At 43.7% G+C, this 19,051-nt stretch overlaps 1 protein-coding gene and 1 long non-coding RNA gene across 2 annotated transcripts in view; both read left to right on the top strand.

The window, feature by feature from the left end:
- LOC121548091 (golgin subfamily A member 6-like protein 22) overlaps positions 1 to 19,051 on the top strand; it is a 337,971-nt gene that overhangs the window by 82,064 nt on the left and 236,856 nt on the right. The window lies entirely within an intron of this gene.
- Positions 1,214 to 10,310, top strand: LOC123483192. Its single transcript, XR_006658108.1, has 3 exons — positions 1,214 to 1,254; positions 9,908 to 10,141; positions 10,301 to 10,310. It is a non-coding gene; the product is annotated as an uncharacterized LOC123483192 (long non-coding RNA).

Genomic DNA, 19,051 nt, shown 5'->3' with positions numbered 1-19,051 from the left:
TACTGTAGGAGCTGTATTGAGGGCTGCTGGGATCAGGATGTTCTGAAAGGGGTCTATAGCTGTCCTCAATGCAGAGAGACTTTCACTCCAAGGCCTAATCTGAGGAAAAATAACATGTTGGCTGAGTTGGTGGAGAAACTGAAGAAGACAGGACACCAGGCTGCTCCCCCTCCTGCTCTGTGCTATGCTGGACCTGGAGATGTGGCGTGTGATGTCTGCACTGGGACCAGAAAGCAGAAAGCCCTCATGTCCTGTCTGGTGTGTCTGGCCTCTTACTGTGAGATTCACCTCCAATCTCACTATGAATCTCCTGCTTTGAAGAAGCACAAGCTGGTCAAAGCCACCGCACAACTACAGGAGAAGATCTGCTCTCATCATGACAAACTGCTGGAGGTTTACTGTCTTACCGATCAGCAGTGTATCTGTTATCTGTGTACAATGGATGAACATAAAGGCCATGATACAGTGTCAGCTGCAGCAGAGAGGACTGAGAAACAGGTAAGACCAGAACTACTTGTTGGTGACTGTCTGATAAACAAATAATAATTACAGTAGGAACTAAGGCTGTTTGAATATGAGATCATTCAAATGAAATCAATCCTCAGCAGAACAAATATGAACACAAACCTTGATTATATAGAGGTGTTAACCCAGAGTCTCCAAATGTATCACCATTTTCTAAAGTCAAAGACCATTGTAATTTGTTATCAAACTCCCAATCAGCTCCCCTGTTTTGTGCACTGTTAAAACTATAATCATTCACATACATTTACATTTTAGTCATTTAGCAGACGCTCTTATCCAGAGTGACTTACAGTTAGTGAATACATATTTTTTTATACTGGCCCCCCGTGGGAATCGAACCCACAACCCTGGCGTTGCAAACGCCATGCTCTATCAACTGAGCTACATCCCTGCCGGCCATTCCCTCCCCTACCCTGGACGACGCTGGTCCAATTGTGCGCCGCCCATGAGTCTCCCGGTCGCGGCCGGCTGCGACAGAGCCTGGATTCATAACAATATAATAATATAATTTCACACAAACACTTCCTCAACATTTTAATCCCTATCTTCTATGGGCCCTATGTCCCATTACTATACTATTGATCTACTGGACAAATAAAGCTTGATAGCTCATTGAAGAGTGATTCTCCACAGAGGCAGCTGGGGATGAGTCAGCAGAAGGTCCAGCAGAGATTCCAGGAGAGAGAGAAGGAGCTGAAGGAGCTCCAACAGGCTGTGGAGTCTCTCAAGGTGAGTATTGTTGACCAGAGGAGACACACCATTTCACATCTCTCCTCCAGTCAGAGAGAGGGAGAGGGAGAGAGGCCCCTATCCAATCCCACTGACCCCACTGTTGGGAACAGGCTGTCTGGACCCATTTCAGAAAATATACTGCTTAATGTAAACGGCGGGATATGAACCCGGGTCTACTGAGGGAGAAAACAACATCTTGACCGTTACACCAAGAGGACATTCCCTATTGTGCCGAGGGCCGACACTGATTTTGAAGTCGAAGGCGGGGCTACCTCATCACATAACCATGAGTAACCATGACCGACTCATGTCCCCTATACATTAACATGGAGCTCTCGCTCTCTCTCAATTCAATTGAATTCAAAGGGCTTTATTGGCATGGGAAACATATGTTTACATTGCCACAGCAAGTGAAATAGATAATAAACAAAAGTGAAATAAACCACCAGAAATTAACAGTAAACATTACACTCACAAAAGTTTCAAAGGAATAGAGACTTTCAAATGTTATAACTCAAGTGCAAACAGAGTGAGCCGTGTACCAGACTGAGTTCTGGAGGTGAAATGGAAATGAATTTGTGGTGAAGAGCTCAGAACCAGAGCCTGGTATCAATGGACATGATAAAGAAGAATTTGGTGCAGTAGGAATTACATTTTTGGAGAAAGTGGATCCATACCTTTTGGCAGATCCATTTGTGGTTTCATGTTGGGTGGGAAAAGAGTTGGGTGCAGTTGAATCAGTGAAGGTAACCTGTAGTGGACTTGTGATATTTGTTTGTGTTTCTTCTGACCAGAGGGTCTGAGTATACGTGTCACGTAACTTGGGTCAAGATCTGTTTCTTGCTTTGCTCTTAGGAACAGGGCACCATTGAAAGGAGTGATTTCTGGGGTAGCGTTAAGTGTGGAGGTGGAGAAATTGAAGATGAAGATTCCTGGTGTTTGTGATTCCTGCCGTTTGGTGGGACGCAGACCCGGTGGTGAGCGTGGTGAAACATGGGAGTCAGTCCTTTTGAGTTTTGAGTCTTTACCAGAGAAAGTCATGTTATGATATATCAGTTATCTTGATTCAAGCTTTTGTGGCAAATCCATAAATTCAGGTGCAACGTTTATGGTCATTTCGCAGCAGTTTGTGGGAGGGAAATTCCAATATGTTTTATGTGTGCGGAAGAGAATGGGATAAAGGATTGTTCTGGTGAATAAAGTGTGTGTCAACTGTTGGGATACCCATGTTGCTGGGGATCGGAAGTGTCCGGTGCGAGAGAGGCAGGTTGAGGTGGCTAGAGTCAGAGTAGTGCAGAAGGTGTCGTATGCTGAGGCAGTGAAGAAAGTAGAGGAGGATGGGTCAAGGGTGAGAGATCCTGAGAGGATCCCTGTGAGTAGTAGATCTGTGCCAGCACAGAGGGATAGGCCAACGAGTGATATATGCTTCAGTAAAGATAGCTTCTTAGCATTCATAGCAATGGTTATCAACTGTACCGCACAAATGGAACGTAAATCAAAGAAAAAAGATGTTGTGGTGGCAGCTGCAGAGAAGTATTTGGGCATACAAGATTAGACTTCAGAAGAGTTACAGGGTGTGTTGAGTGGTGGTGTCCCGTCCTCCCAGGCCGTTGGCATGGTGCAGGAGCAGATAGGGTCAAAGTAGTGGAATGGGGTAGTGGGTATTTAATGAGTGTAGGGTTAGTTGGAAGGTTTTTAATTAAATGTTCCTTTCCCCTTTTTCCATTTTGTATCACAAAGTAAAATAGATTATAGTCCAGTTGGGGGCGTTAATGCAACATATTGGATGCCAACCAGCGTTAAACTCCAAAGAAGAAGAAACGTTATATTATGGCAATGTACAGTGTTGTAACGATGTCTCTGCCTCTCTCATTCCATCACTTTTGCAGTAGTTGGTTGTGTGGGTCTCTGTCTGTCAGCACCCCATTCATAACCAATTGTTGATGGATATTTATAGAGCTCTGATCAGGACGCCAATTGATTACTGGTGTACAGTTTATGGAACAGAGGTAAAGACTTGGCTTCAGAAGCTGGACAGAATCCAGTATATAGCTTTAAGGATATGTACTGCTGCATTTAAATCAACATCTGTATGTGCCTTACTAGTGGAGGCAGGAGAGATGCCTTTGGATATACAGCGTAAAAAATGGTCATTATCTTATTGGGTTGAAAGGCTGTGAGGTTGAGCATCCCACTGCTACTGTTCTAGATGACTGTTGGGAATATACTAGTAGACAAGGCAGTGGTTTTGGTTGGACAGTTGGAAAGCTTGCTGATGAGAGTGGTTTGAGGGAGTTGGAGGTTGGCCCTTCTGTGGTGATAGGGGATGTTCCTCCATGGTTACTCCCAGACCCTGTTGTTGATCTAACCTTGGTAGAGAAAAGGAAAGATTGGTTTGAAGTCAGTGATATAGTGAAACTGGTTGACAATTACATTGGTAAAAGTTTTTATGCTTTTTTAATGCTTTTCACAGACTGATCCAAGGACCCAGATAGTGGGCTCACAGGAGCAGGCGTTTACGTTCCTGAATTTGATGTGCAGATATGTAGAAGACTAACAGATGAACTGTCAGTATACTCAGTTGAACTGTTGGTGATAATAGTTGCCCTCCAGTGGGTGGAGGACGTACAACCTGTTAGAATTATAGTATACTCAGATTCTTTGTCTGTATTGAATAGTGTATCATCTGGTAAATCTAATAGGAGTGACCTACTATTGGAGTTATTAATGTTATTATGGAGAATTGAGAGAATGGGTTTAGCAGTGACATTCTGCTGGGTCCCAGCACATTCTGGTGTGGAAGGGAATGAAATTGTAGACCAGTTAGCTAAAAGAGCTTTGAAAGGAGATATAATTTATATTAATGTTCCACTGGGTAGAGGTGAGGCCAAATGTAAGATCAGAGCCATTTTGATAGATGTGTGGCAGAAGAGATGGTACTCTGAGCACAAGGGCCGGCATTTATATGAATAGTTTACACTTTTACAGAAAGGTCGATGGACCAAGATTCAAAGGTCAGATTAGGAAGGAAGAGGTGGTGTTTACTCAATTGCGCTTAGAACATTGTACATTGAACTCATCATTACATTTGGTTGGCAAGCATGTGAATGGTTTGTGTCTGGGGGGTACGGTCGATGAAACGGAGGAGCATGTGGTGTTATATTGTTGTAAGTATGTTGAAGAGAGGGAAAGATTGAAGTGTAGGGTCATTGAGGTTGGACAGGGTTGGGGGGGGTTTGGAAGGGATTTGGGGGATGGGGGAGGGTCTATTAGAAGTTAGTAGGGAAACCGTGATTGACCACACACTCCAGCACAGTAGGTGGCGGCATGCACCTTTATTGTTGGTTTGTGGACCGCCATTATATCATGGAAGAAGAAGTTGGTTGTGTGAGAGTTTTGTGGTTCGTGAGGAGGGTATTTTCTGAATTTATTTTCTCATGGTGGAGGGTTTGTTTATTGGTTTCCACTGTTTATCGTTTAGAGTTGAGGGGGGAGTAGGAGTAGTTTGTTAGGGCGGCGTGATGGCCTCAACCGAGTGGAGAAGAAACGCTGTCGCTTCGGGTGCGTTTCGGAGAAAAGTGTCGAGGAAGTTTTGCTCATGGTCGGCGAACAGGTTGGAGCGGAACATCTGCACTCTGCATCCAGAATGAACAAGGCGGTGGTTGTGTTAATGAAAAAGGTTTGTCTTGTTGCGAGTGGGATTTTTGTGTATTCAAAAGGCCACCAGGTTACGGGGGCCACTGGTCAAATTAGGGAAAGGAGGTTTAGAGGCACGGCGAGAGGTACTGGGGTGTGTTACCAGTCCGGTCCGGCCCGTTCCAGATCCCGGGGTAGAGCCAGTGGTGTGTGTCCCCAGTACAGTCCGGCCTGTTACGGCCCCTCGCACCAAATGGACGGTGCGCGTCACCAGCCCGGTCCGGCCTGTTCCTGCCTCTCGCACCAAGCCTACGGTGTGCGTCGCCAGCCCTGTCCGGCCTGTTCTTGCCACTCGCACCAAGCCTACGGTGCGCGTCGCCAGCCCGGCCCGGCCTGTTCCTGCCCCTCGCACCAGGCCTACGGTGCGCGTCGCCAGCCCGCCCCGGCCTGTTCCTGCCACTCGCACCAAGCCTACGGTGCACGTCGCCAGCCCGGCCCGGCCTGTTCCTGCCCCTCGCACCAGGCCTACGGTGCGCATCGCCAGCCCGGCCCGGCCTGTTCCTGCCCCTCGCACCAGGCCTACGGTGCACATCGCCAGCCCGGCCCGGCCTGTTCCTGCCACTCGCACCAAGCCTACGGTGCGCGTCGCCAGCCCGGCCCGGCCTGCTCCTGCCCCTCGCACCAGGCCTACGGTGCGCATCGCCAGCCTGGTCCAGCCCGTTCCTGCCACTCGCACCAAGCCAGGGGTGCGAGTCGTCAGCCTGGTCCAGCCCGTTCCGGCCACTCGCACCAAGCCAGGGGTGCGAGTCGTCAGCCTGGTTCAGCCCGTTCCTGCTACTCGCACCAAGCCAGGGGTGTGAGTCGTCAGCCTGGTAAGGCCCGTCGCTGCTCCACGCACCAAGCCAGGGGTGCGCATCGTCAGCCCGGTCCGGCCCGTTGCTGCTCCACGCACCAAGCCAGGGGTGCGAGTCGTCAGTCCGGTGAGGCCCGTTCGGCTCCACGCACCAAGCCAGGGTGCGTATCGTCAGCCCGGTCCGGCCCGTTGCTGCTCCACGCACCAAGCCAGGGGTGCGCATTGTCAGCCCGGTCCGGTCAGTTCCTACCTCACGCACCAAGCCAGGGGTGCGCATCGTCAGCCCGGTCCGGCCCGTTGCTGCTCCACGCACCAAGCCAGGGGTGCGAGTCGTCAGTCCGGTGAGGCCCGTTCCGGCTCCACACACCAAGCCAGGGGTGCGTATCGTCAGCCCGGTACGGCCCGTTGCTGCTCCACGCACCAAGCCAGGGGTGCGCATCGTCAGCCCGGTCCGGTCAGTTCCTACCTCACGCACCAAGCCAGGGGTGCGCGTCGTCAGTCCGGCACAACCCGTGCCTGGGTCATCGGTGCCAAATCAGGTACCACTCAACTGCTCCACAACGGAGCTGAAGCTAGCTGCTCCTGCTACATCCAGGTCAGCTCCAGCCAGTGGGGCCAGACCGGACCAGGGGCGCTATGGGGGGTTTATTGGAGGGTGGTGGGCAAGCCCGGAGCCAGAACCGCCGCCGAGGAGGAATGCCCACCCAGCCCTACCCTGTTTTGTTCTTATTGAGGCGCGTTCGCAGTCCACGCCTTTAGGGGGGGGTACTGTCACACCCTGGCTCTGGGACTCTATTTGTTGAGCCAGGGTGTGTTTATTCTATGTGTTATATTTCTATGTTGGGGGTTCTAGTTTGTTTAATTCTATGTTGGCCTGAGTGACTCCCAATCAGAGGCAACGAGTGTCAGCTGAGGCTGGTTGTCTCTGATTGGGAGCCATATTTAAACTGTATGTTTTTCCCTTTGTGTTTGTGGGTTTTTGTTCCGTGTTCGGTCATTGTCACTGTGGACTTCACGAGTCGTTTCTTGTTTTGTTTATTGTGTAGATTATCACTGAAGATAATAAAGTTCACCATGTTCGTGCAACACGCTGCGCATTGGTCTACTTCTCTCCCTGACGATCGTGACACAGACCACAAGTAGTTGGTTAGTTTTGGTAAATTTAAAAATAGTGGTTTTCGTGTGCTCTCGGCTGGGTGCCAAGAGGAATCCGTTAAACATGTCTCTTTTCGTAGACAAGTGTTTGTTTCTTAACAGACTTCAGAGTTACGCAGGGGAGGGGTGGAATGCAGGGTTTGCTAGCACAAATAGTTTTGGGTGTTTCTAGTGTGGGGATGTAGGGCATAATGTTAGTGCAGACAAGCGCGACCAGCCGGCAGCGGGGGCTAGGACTAGGCTGGACACAATACATTTTTAACACCTTTTTCTGATAAAACTACTTAATTGAATCCGCCATGGAGCCCAGTTTCATAATATTACCATATGTCCCAGATGCTTGCCATAGTTTAGAAATAATAGGGCATGTTTCACCCTGCCAGCTCCTATTAGTTGTATTGAGCTCTGTGGCACCAACTCGCCTAATGAAAGTTCTATTCCCAGCCCATTGTTCTGCGTCACAATGCCAGCTTCACTATTGTTGGTAATGAGACTAGCCCGTATTAACATTGTAGCTTTACCTCAGGTAACTTATTATTAACAAGGTTACGACTACTTGGTGAGCAAACTCACTGTTCACCTGGGTACACCTTGTGGTGACCCACAGTGCTATGTATGGTTGGTGCATAGCAATCAAACATTAAACATTTTCTGGTCACGGTTAATCATATTTTCTTTCAGAAAAAGGTGTATAACCTAAACAAAACGCATGTCCGTCCTCTTTTTCAAGATGTGGCCGATATAAACAGCCAGAATACATTTTTTTAATTAAGAAATAACCTTTAAAAAATGTTTTTCTATTTATTGTTTCTATATTACTGCTAGGTAATTTGATATGGGTCGAAATCTGTAAGTTAATAGGCATTGAATTGAGCGAATGCTGCGCAGGTTCACTGAGTTGTTAACTAAATGGATAGGTGTAGCTCATTGATTTATAGATCTGACACAGTTGCTACCTCAGATAATGAGCCTAGCAAGTGTTGTGAATGAGGTCTGTAGTACCCACAGAAGGCCACAGGGAGAAGCAAGAGAGCTATAAACCTATTCATTTTTTTGTTGCTTTAAATACCCTAAACCTAACAATCAATCAATCAAATGTGTTTATAAAGTCATTTTTACATCAGCAGATGTCACAAAGTGCTATACAGAAACTCTAACCCTACTTATAACCTATTTTAGCCTTAACTCTAACCCCTAACCCTAATTCTAGGGTAGGGTAGCCTAGAACACGTTTAGAAACTATTTTAGTAATAATTTTATGTTAGTAAATACCATTATAGTACTAAATAGCACTTATTGTTATTTTTTAAATAAAACCTATGTAACCTTTATTAGTCATTTTATTATATGTATTATTGCAAGGCAGAACACTTGATAAACAACACATTTGTTTTATTTTTAAATGTGGTTTGAACTGGGTGTGACCTAGTAACCTCTATGTGAAAGTCCAGCAATTGGCATGTCATAGGTGGGGCAGGTTTGAGACTGATCTCCAGAATTAATAAGAAAAATACACTTTATTTCTCAGCTGCCTCACCAATGTCTTTACGTGAATTCATAACTTTTAATTGCTAAATATTTCCAATAGATGGCTGCATAAGACCACAAAGCATCAGTTATAGGCTACAAGCATAAAATAGCATGCAACCAAAGACTATGTCCTATGATTTTCTAAAAAGGTCACTCATTACTTTACAGTTAGCTATATATCTCGTATTAGGCCTGTGTTGTTTTTGGGAGAGCAACAAAATATTTACTCTAGCAGGTATTGAACACCGGCCAAATAATCACTAGTCAGATGCGCTAACCTCAACCCTAGTAAACATGCATTATGACATCATCTTAATATCTCATAGATTCCAGCCCACCAATAAATCATGCAACCATCGCGGTTAGAAAATGTACCTCAACATGCCCCTTGCTTGTGCTAGAAGGCAGAGTGCTCGCTGCCGCTGACGGCACAAGCTTTTTGCGGGGCTTGTTGAGTTGGCTACTTGTTCGAGAAGGCAGAGTGGCTCTGTGCTGGTTGATGAATTTGACAATGAATTTACTCGAAAAATACATTTTTGTCGACCAGAGGTGACTGAATGAATGTTCGCGCTTTTTGATAATCGTGTGTATTGGGGGTCTGGTGGAAAGGGGGCGCAGGTAATGAGCCATGGCACAATTCTTAGTGCAGGGGTAGCAAAAGAGGTGTGTAAGGGTAGGTTGTTAGTGGTTAGAGCGAAAATCAATGACCTTGTCTTTGCTTTCCAAAATGTGTCTGCACCTAGTACAGGGCTCAGTTCTCTGTTTCACCAGGGCCCAGGCAGGTGTCCTATTGGAAATTCCATGTAAAGTTCTTACAAGATGTCACTTTTTGCTCAAGCTTCCAAGGCTTTTGGGAGAGGTGGGGACAGCAGAAGGGGGAGTAACTTCTGTTGTGGGGGAGATGAGGGAGCCTGATGGGTGGGTAACTTCTGTTGTGGGGAGATGAGGGAGCCTGATGGGTGGGTAACTTCTGTTGTGGGGAGATGAGGGAGCCTGATGTGTGGGTAACTTCTGTTGTGGGGAGATGAGGGAGCCTGATGGGTGGGTAACTTTTGTTGTGGGGAGATGCGGCCGCGGCTGTGGAGTTGTAATCTGATTTATAGAGGGAAGAACTCTGTGATCCTGGGTGTTCTCAGGTTCTGCTCACAGACCTTTCCAAACTCTCTCTGTCACAGAGAAATCAAATTGACATTTCCCTGGCCTTTCACAAACTCTCAGCTGCCGTCTCTCAGACGGTCTGCCTCTGATTTTTTTTAGAAGGTCTGGGAAATTATGGATGTACGGTTGTAATGTGGTGCTGGATGGTGTATTGTACTGTGGTGATGGGTACTGTATAATGTGATTGTGTGGAGGTTGTGGTGGCACGCAATGTGTTTTTAGGAGTGGGGGGTGTTAGTGTAATGAGGATGGCTCATTAAAGTAAGACAAGTCAGTCTCTCTCTCTCTCTCTCTCTCTCTCTCTCTCTCTCTTAACAGCGCTCTGCACAGGCAGCAGTTGAGGACAGTGATAAAATCTTTACCAAGCTGATCCGCTCCATTGAGAGAAGGCGCTCTGAGGTGAAGGAGCTGATCAGAGCGCAAGAGAAGGCTCAAGTGAGTCAAGCTGAAGGACACCTGGAGCAACTGAAGCAGGAGATCGCTGAGCTGAGGAAGAGAAGCACTGAGCTGGAGCAGCTCTCACACACAGAGGATCACATCCATTTCCTCCAGGTAAATAAACTGCCTTGATACATGTGATATGAAATTAAAACTCTCAATCATTTGGTTCTGCTCTCTCTCTCTCTCTCTCTCTCTCTCTCTCTCTCTCTCTCTCTCTCTCTCTCTCTCTCTCTCTCTCTCTCTCTCTGCTCTCTCTGTCTCTGTCTCCAGAGTTATCAGTCTCTCTCCGGTACCAGTGTATCTTCAGACTTACCCAGCATCGTTGTCCGTCCTCTTCAGTACTTTGGAGATGTGAGTAAGACTGTGTCTGAACTGAGAGAGAAACTAGAAGACTTCCTTAAAGGAGAATGGACCAATATCTCCTCTACAGGTGTGTTGAAAATAATAAGAACATCAACTTTAGACGACTGAAAGTTCCCTACTAGTCATATACATGTGGAATATGGTATGATGATAACATTCCCTCTCTCTGTGAATGTGTTTGTGTGTCTGTAGTGAATATAGTGGATGTTGTACTGCCTCCAGAGCCCAAGACCAGAGAACAGTTCTTACAATGTGAGTCTCTTTATTCTGAAGTAACTAACAGTCTCTTTTTACTGACACTCCTAACAATCCCTCTAGAAATATATAGCAATAGTAGATCTAATCAAAGACTGGGTATCTATCTGACTCCTCATATTTCTCTGATTTGATCTCTGCTGTGCTCTAATCAAAGACAGGGTAGATACAGTATCTGACTTAACTTATTGTTCTAACTCCCCTCATTGGTCTCTGCTCTGCTCTTCTCCCAGATTCCTGTCAGCTCACACTGGACCCAAACACAGCACACAAACGCCTCTCTCTGTCTGAAGGGAACAGAAAGGTGACCTATACAGGCCAAGGCCAACCATATCCTTTTCATCCAGACAGATTCACCAACCGTTGGACCAAGATCAACCATATCCAATCACATCCAGACAAATTCACAAACTACTACCAGGTTCTGTGTAGAGAGGGTCTGTCTGGACGCTGTTACTGGGAGGTGGAGTGGAGTGGGGTGTATGTTGTTACAGCAGTCTCATATAAAGACATCAGCAGAACAGAGACAGGTGGATTTGGAGAGAATGACAAGTCCTGGTGTTTAGAGTGTTGTAGTGATGGTGTTATTGTTTCATACACAATAATGTTGGGACTAAAGTATCAGGCCCTCGGTCCTCCAGAGTAGGAGTGTACCTGGATCACAAGGCAGGTACTCTGTCCTTCTACAGTGTCTCTGACACAATGACCCTCCTCCACAGAGTCCAGACCACATTCACTCAGACCCTCTATCCTGGGTTTTGGCTCTCTGGTACTGCTGAGCTGGTTAAACTGTAGTAGGGTTCACATAGATACTAGTCATGCTGGTGTAGTCTATAGCTGAGCTGGTTAAACTGTAGTAGGGTCCACATAGATACTAGTCATGCTGGTGTAGTCTATAGCTGAGCTGGTTAAACTGTAGTAGGGTCCACATAGATACTAGTCATGCTGGTGTAGTCTATAGCTGAGCTGGTTAAACTGTAGTAGGGTCCACATAGATACTAGTCATGCTGGTGTAGTCTATAGCTGAGCTGGTTAAACTGTAGTAGGGTCCACATAGATACTAGTCATGCTGGTGGTGATGGTCCCCAGATGTGATGATTCATTCTGCTCTGTTTTTATGTACAATGATTTGATTGATTTGATCTTAAGAAGATGTTATGAATTACAATTCAATGCATTCATTTTTTTTTTAAGTGCCATGTTTTAATCTTATATATTCACATTAATCATGATGTATGCTGTTAATGTATGTTGGTTGTCATTCAGAACCATTGAAATGTTTTCTCAATTGGTTCTCTGTCTCAATGTAATTTTCTTCAGTATCATGGAACAGGTAGTGTTACTTACTTGCTAATTGAACTATATGGGCCGGTTTCCCGGACACAGATGAAGCCTAGTCCTAGACTAAAAAGCATGTTCAATGGAGATGTCCGGGAAACCGGCCCTAAGTTTGGCATCTTTTATTCTCCCGTACTGCTCAGTCAAGCAACATTAAACCTGTCCAGCAGGTGGTGCTATTAACCAAACAATAAAAACAGCACATATCTTGACTTGCCACTCAGTATATCAGTAATGTTCAGAATTGTACTTTAATATCATTGGAGATTGATGGTCTTTTTAATCCACTATCTAGAGTCAGGAACAGATGAAGTTAGGTCTGCTACTGTTCAGTTATTAAATATGATTCATGGTGATGGGAAATAAAAAATACATCTAGTAGTAGTTTTCCTTTGCTATTTATTCCAAGGTGTGTCTTTAACTTGTAAATGGATTGTGTTGAAGCTGGCATGTGGTGCGGATGATAGAATAGAGTGAATAGAGGAGAGAAGAGAGGAGGAGAGGAGAACATAATATAGAAGACAGATAAGATAGAGAGAGAATTCATACCCAGGGAGTTACTGACTCTGGCCCAAATGACACCCTGTTCCCTACGTAGTGCACTAGGCTACTTCTGACCAGATCTAAAGTAGTGCACTACATAGGGAATAGGGTGGAGATTGGAGATTTGCTCACTGTCATTAGAATGAAGATTTCCATCCAGGAGTTACTGTCTCTGTCCCAAATCTCTCCCTGTTCCCTACGTAGTGCACTAGGCTTCTTCTGACCAGATCTAAAGTAGTCTTCTAGATTTTACAGGTTTTCTCCCTGTCATTAGAAAATGACAATATGGTAATGACTTTAGTGGTTTCCTCCCCCTTTGTTTTTATTGGTTGTGTGTTATGTGTGTTGTTGTGTTAGGTTTTCCCCCTGTGTTCCTAATGGAAAATCCATTAACAATGAATCACGAACAAATTATGTTCCAGTTGTGTTTGGACAACTTCATGGCTGACATCCCCCAGTTCTGTTAAGACCCATTGAACTGGGTCACATTCTAAATGGTCACTTGTATTGATAGTCCATACTGGGCCTATCTGTGGTTAACCATACTTGAGGGTTTCTTTCTGCACACATATTCCCTCATCTCCAGAACTTTACCTGATGTCCCGTCTCTCTCTCTCTCTCTCTGTCTCGGACTCTCTCGGACTCTCTCGGACTCTGTCTCGGACTCTGTCTCTCTCTCTCTCTCTCTGTCTCTCTCTCTCTCTCTCTCTCTCTCTCTCTCTCTCTCTCTCCCATCAAACTGTATAGAAAGCAGACAACCTCAATATGGTTTCATTCCTGTAGTTATCAGGACACATGGGGTGTGGAACTATTATCTCCTTTCTAAGTTTGAACTTGTCCACTTCCCTTCATGGATTTCAAAGGAAATGACTGGTATATGTAAACTCCCTCTACCCCATGCCAACACCAATCCAATGCTTTTACATTTGAGAGGAGTAGTGAAGGAATGATACACTTCAGGAGGAAGGAGAGATTATCGGGACACACCCATGGAGTGATGATAGAGGGATGTGAAAGAGGAGAGAGGTAATGGTTGGACTTGACTTATTTATTCTCTCATTATACTTATTCTGTTTCAATAACATAATTGCATAACACAAAATAAGTACATTTAAGGAAGTATCCATGTATTATAGATTTTATAATCACTTTTGTACTATTTTCACAAGTATGTGGTAAAATCTCACAACTCTTAATACAAAACTCAAAACAGATCATCAAAAAGGCTGTTTTTTCAAAACTTTAAGCACATTTTCAATTGACTAAGTACAACACACAAAGGAAGTATCCTTGTATTATATCTTAATATGTGAAATGCTCACTTCCTCCCATAAGTCATTAGTAGTTGATGTAGGGTTTCATCTGTCAAAAGGTAAATCACACCTGGTGACTTATGAGTTATAAATGTTATTACTGTGGAGTCACCATGATCAGATTACAGTGGTGTGTGTGTGTGTTAGTCTTTGATTAGTTTAGTCATCAAGGCTGAGAGGATGTATCTATTTGAAAGGGTGTCCTGCTCTTTGATCAGACCAAATGGTTGTAAAGTCCTCAAGACAATAGAATGGTTGTCAGGCAGTGGAGTCTGGTGGGAGGAGCTATAGCAGGACAGGCTCATTGTGATGTCTGGAATGGAATAAATGGAACTCAGTCAAACATGTGGTTTCATATGTTTGTGTTTGATACGTTCCATTGATTCCATTCCAGCCATTACAATGAGCCCTTCCTCCTATAGCTCCTCCCACCAGCCTCCTCTGGTGTCAGACCTGCATGGTGCCTCAGAGTCTGTGTAGGAACTGTGAGGTGGGTGTGTTGGGAACATTATTCCCTATTTTTCATATTTCCACAATGTATTAATAACCAGAGATGTGAATAAAAAAATCCGCAAATCATGGTTATTTTATTTATAACCAGAGAATTGGGCTGATTCAAACAAGACAAACATGCTTATTTTTAAAGTAAGGACATGTGCAAGAAAGGTTACTAAAATAACCAACACCCTTTCTTGTGATTGTAATATATAGAAAATATGATAATATATTTCCATTCACATTGTGTGTGTGTGGTCCCAGGTGTGAGGGGCTTGTTGTGATCCTGGGGGTAGTGCATTGGGCTGTACACTGACTGTATGCCTTCTTAATATTGAGTTGCATCGGGTGGAGGGCTGTTGAAACTGTTTTGAATGGGGTGTGTTTTGGGGTCTGGGGGTGTAATCAAACATTGTATTCAAACTGGTTAGGGGTAGACTTAGACCCCCCAGAACATTCACACCTGGTCCTTTGTTGTAGGATTTGATTTATACATGTTTGTACATTAATTTCTTACATTTCCATTCCCATGTTGAATGTCAATAAGAAGTAATATAATTGTGTGTATGACTTTACAATGTCCAGCTACATTATACTACACATAGCTTTATAGGAAGCAGACTTTACAATGTCCAGCTACATTATACTCCACATAGCTTTATAGGAAGCATACTTTACAATGTCCAGCTACATTATACACCACATAGCTTTATAGGAAGCAGACTTTACAATGTCCAGCTACATTATACTACACATAGCTTTATAGGAAGCAGACTTTACAATGTCCAGCAACATTATACTACACATAGCTTTATAGGAAGCAGACTTTACAATGTCCAGCTACATTATACTCCACATAGCTTTATAGGAAGCAGACTTTACAATGTCCAACTACATTATACTCCACATAGCTTTATAGGAAGCAGACTTTACAATGTCCTAATCTACTGAAACTTCTACATTATGGGAATAATTTTGACCCACCCTTGGTTTTTGAATGTATTAAACTTTGAATTTGGCTCTATACTCCAACATTTTAGATTTGACATTAAATGTTTTATATGAGGCGACAGTACAGAATGTCACCTTTTATTTGAGGGTATTTTCATTAATGTCTGTTTTACTGTTTAGAAATTAATATACTTTATTTACAGTTGAAGTCGGAAGTTTACATACACTTAGGTTGGAGTCATTAAAACTAGTTTTTCAACCACTCCACAAATTTCTTGTTAACAAACTATAGTTTTGGCAAGTCAGTTAGGACATCTACTTTCTGCATGACACAAGTCATCTTTCCAACAATTGTTTACAGACAGATGATTTCACTTATAATTCACTGTATCACAATTCCAGTGGGTCAGAAGTTTACATACACTAAGTTGACTGTGCCTTTAAACAGCTTGGAAAATTCCAAAAAATGATGTCATGGCTTTAGAATCTTCTGATAGGATAATTGACATAATTTGAGTCAATTGGAGGTGTACCTTTGGATGTATTTCAAGGCCTATCTTCAAACTCAGTGCCTCTTTGCTTGACATTATGGGAAAATCAAAAGAAATCAGCCAAGACCTCAGAAAAAAATTGTAGACCTCCACAAGTCTGGTTCATCCTTGGGAGCAATTTCCAAATGCCTGAAGGTACCACGTTCATTTGTACAAACAATAGTACGCAAGTATAAACACCATGGGACCACGCAGCCGTCATACCGCTCAGGAAGGAGACGCGTTCTGTTCCTAGAGATGAACGTACTTTGGTGCGAAAAGTGCAAATCAATCCCAGAACAACAGCAAAGGACATTGTGAAGATGCTGGAGGAAACAGGTACAAAAATATCTATATCCACAGGGGAGTCCTATATCGACATAACCTGAAAGGCCGCTCAGCAAGGAAGAAGCCACTGCTCCAAAACTGCCATAAAAAAGCCAGACTACGGTTTGCAATTGCACATGGGGACAAAGATCATACTTTTTGGAGAAATGTCCTCTGGTCTGATGAAACAAAAATAGAACTGTTTGGCCATAATGACCATCGTTATGTTTGGAGGAAAAAGTGTGAGACTTGCAAGCCGAAGAACACCATCCCAACCGTGAAGCACGTTGGCGGCAGCATCATGCTGTGGGGGTGCTTTGCTGCAGCAGGGACTGGTGCACTTCACAAAATAGATGGCATCATGAGGAAGGACAATTATGTGGATATATTGAAGCAACATCTCAAGACATCAGTCAGGAAGTTAAAACGTGGTTGCAAATGGGTCTTCCAAATGGACAATGACCCCAAGCAAACTTCCAAAGTTGTGGCAAAATGGCTTAAGGACAACAAAGTGAAGGTATTGGAGTGGCCATCACAAAGCCCTGACCTCAATCCTATAGAAAATGTGTTGGCAGAACTGAAAAAGCGTGTGCGAGCAAGGAGGCCTACAAACCTGACTCAGTTACACCAGCTCTGTCAGGAGGAATGGGCCAACATTCACCCAACTTATTGTGGGAAGCTTGTGGAAGGCTACCCGAAACGTTTGACCCAAGTTAAACAATTTAAAGGCAATGCTACCAAATATTAATTGAGTGTATGCAAACTTCTGACCCACTGGGAATGTGATGAAAGAAATAAAAACTGGAATAAATCATTCTCTCTACTATTATTCTGACATTTAACCTTCTTAAAATAAAGTGGTGATCCTAACTGACCTAAGACAGGGAATTTTTACTAGGATTAAATGTCAGGAATTGTGAAAAACTGAGTTTAAATGTATTTGGCTAAGTTGTATGTAAACTTCCGACTTCATCTGTATATCTGTATCTAGGCCCTCCATTAGAAAGTGTCATAAGTATTTGAACAATTCACTTATAGTGTATTACACTTTGTCAAAAGTTTAGTATTTGGTCCCATATTCCTAGCAGGCTATGACTACATCAAGCTTGGGACTCTTGTTGGATGCATTTGCAGTGTGTTTCGGTTGTGTTTCAGATGATGTTGTGCCCAATAGAATTGAATGGTAAATAATGTATTGTGTCATTTTGGAGCCACTTAAACATATTATGTTCTTATTTACAATACAAGTGACTCCAAAATGATTCAATACGTAATTTACCATTCAATTCTATTGGGATATTGTTTATAGATGAGGATATTGTTTTTATGCAGATTTTTGAATATTCGCATGAAAATCTGTTTCCATTTGACTGGCGACAGATTTTCATGTGAATATTGTAAAATCTTCATAAAAACGAGAATTTTACCAGCAGAGATGTTTCCATCAAATTGACTTGTAGATGATAAATGGCTGTGTGTGATGATGTAATGCACATACAAATATATTTTTGGGAAAATACAAAAACCGGTTAAAAACGTTCTGTTAAATGGGTTTCCATCACATTTTCAACTCTACCGATGGTTTTGTCAGATGTTTTGGGGGCATTATATAGTGAACACGCCCACTCTGGATAGGCTGCCTACATGATGACATTATTATGGACAAAAAGACCCTCGATATTTATTGGAAAGGAGCATCAAGCTCATCACTGTGAACTTTCACCACCCTGTGAAGTTCAGCATAACTTATTTCATCTGTAGCTTAATAAACTGCATGGTTTCCCGAGTTGTAGTGGGAGGACCACATCACATATCATCGTGTGACTCCAAGTTTACTTCAATATGATGGTTATTATATCAATATTTGTGCATTAACCGTTTCCACTGCCATTTCTCGCTTAATTAATCCTACAGAGGTATTTACACCCCACTGCATCCACATGTTTCTTTACAATTTATGATCATTTTACATGACTGAAAATGAAATAAAACTTTTGATTTTACATATTCATCATTCACCACTGTGGCTTCTGAATAGGTCACTGTACATTTATGGAACCTTTAAAACGTTGTAATGTTTTACTACAACCTTATATTTGGTTACACGTCACTATGGCTTCCATCCCTATATACTTCAGTGCATCCATCCAGGACTAACGTCTCCAAACAGATCTAAAAGGCCTCCCCCACCAATCAGACTTTCAAATAAATTAAAGTTATCTCTGATACTCTGCTGTGCAGTTTGTTGTATGGACATTGCAGAGGCCCTTTTAAAATATCCACTCTGCTGTCTGGATCTACCAAAGGATCCAGTTACTATTCCCTGTGGACACAGCTGTATGCAACGTCATCTTCTTAGCTTGACTTCCATCCCCCAAAAACCTGTAGATACAGAGTACACAGTCAAGAGGAAGCCACTCCCTGTCCTCTGGTGTAGAGTTCCATGAAACAGAAAGTCATCTTTGACACCCTGTTGCTCAACCTTCAGGTGAAAGCACTAAAATGGCTGACAATCTAGAACTGTTCTGTTGCTCCGTCTGTCTGGATCCACTGAAGGATCCGGTGACTACTGCCTGTGGACACAGCTACTGTATGGGCTGTATTAAAGAAAGCTGGGATCAGGATGATCTGAAAGGTGTCTACACCTGTCCCCACACTCTAAAAAATGCTGGGTTGTTTGGTTGACCCAAATGTTGGGTTGCAGGCGTTGGGTCACTTAGTTGGGTTGTTTTCTTTAAAAACTGCTGGGTTATGGATGCTGGGTGTTGGGTTATTTTGCTTGGTTATTGAGATATGACCCAGCAGGTCAGATCAGAAGACTGTAGGCATAGTTTAGTAGGGGTGTGGCTTTCAGATAGTTATTTTTAGGCACCCATGAGAGTAAATATAATTCCTGTTCATCTGGT

This window comes from Coregonus clupeaformis, unplaced genomic scaffold (genome assembly GCF_020615455.1).
Source record: "Coregonus clupeaformis isolate EN_2021a unplaced genomic scaffold, ASM2061545v1 scaf0046, whole genome shotgun sequence".
NCBI lineage: Eukaryota > Metazoa > Chordata > Actinopteri > Salmoniformes > Salmonidae > Coregonus > Coregonus clupeaformis.
Note: the sequence above shows the minus strand (reverse complement) of the source record. Positions and strands in the feature narration are given on the sequence as shown.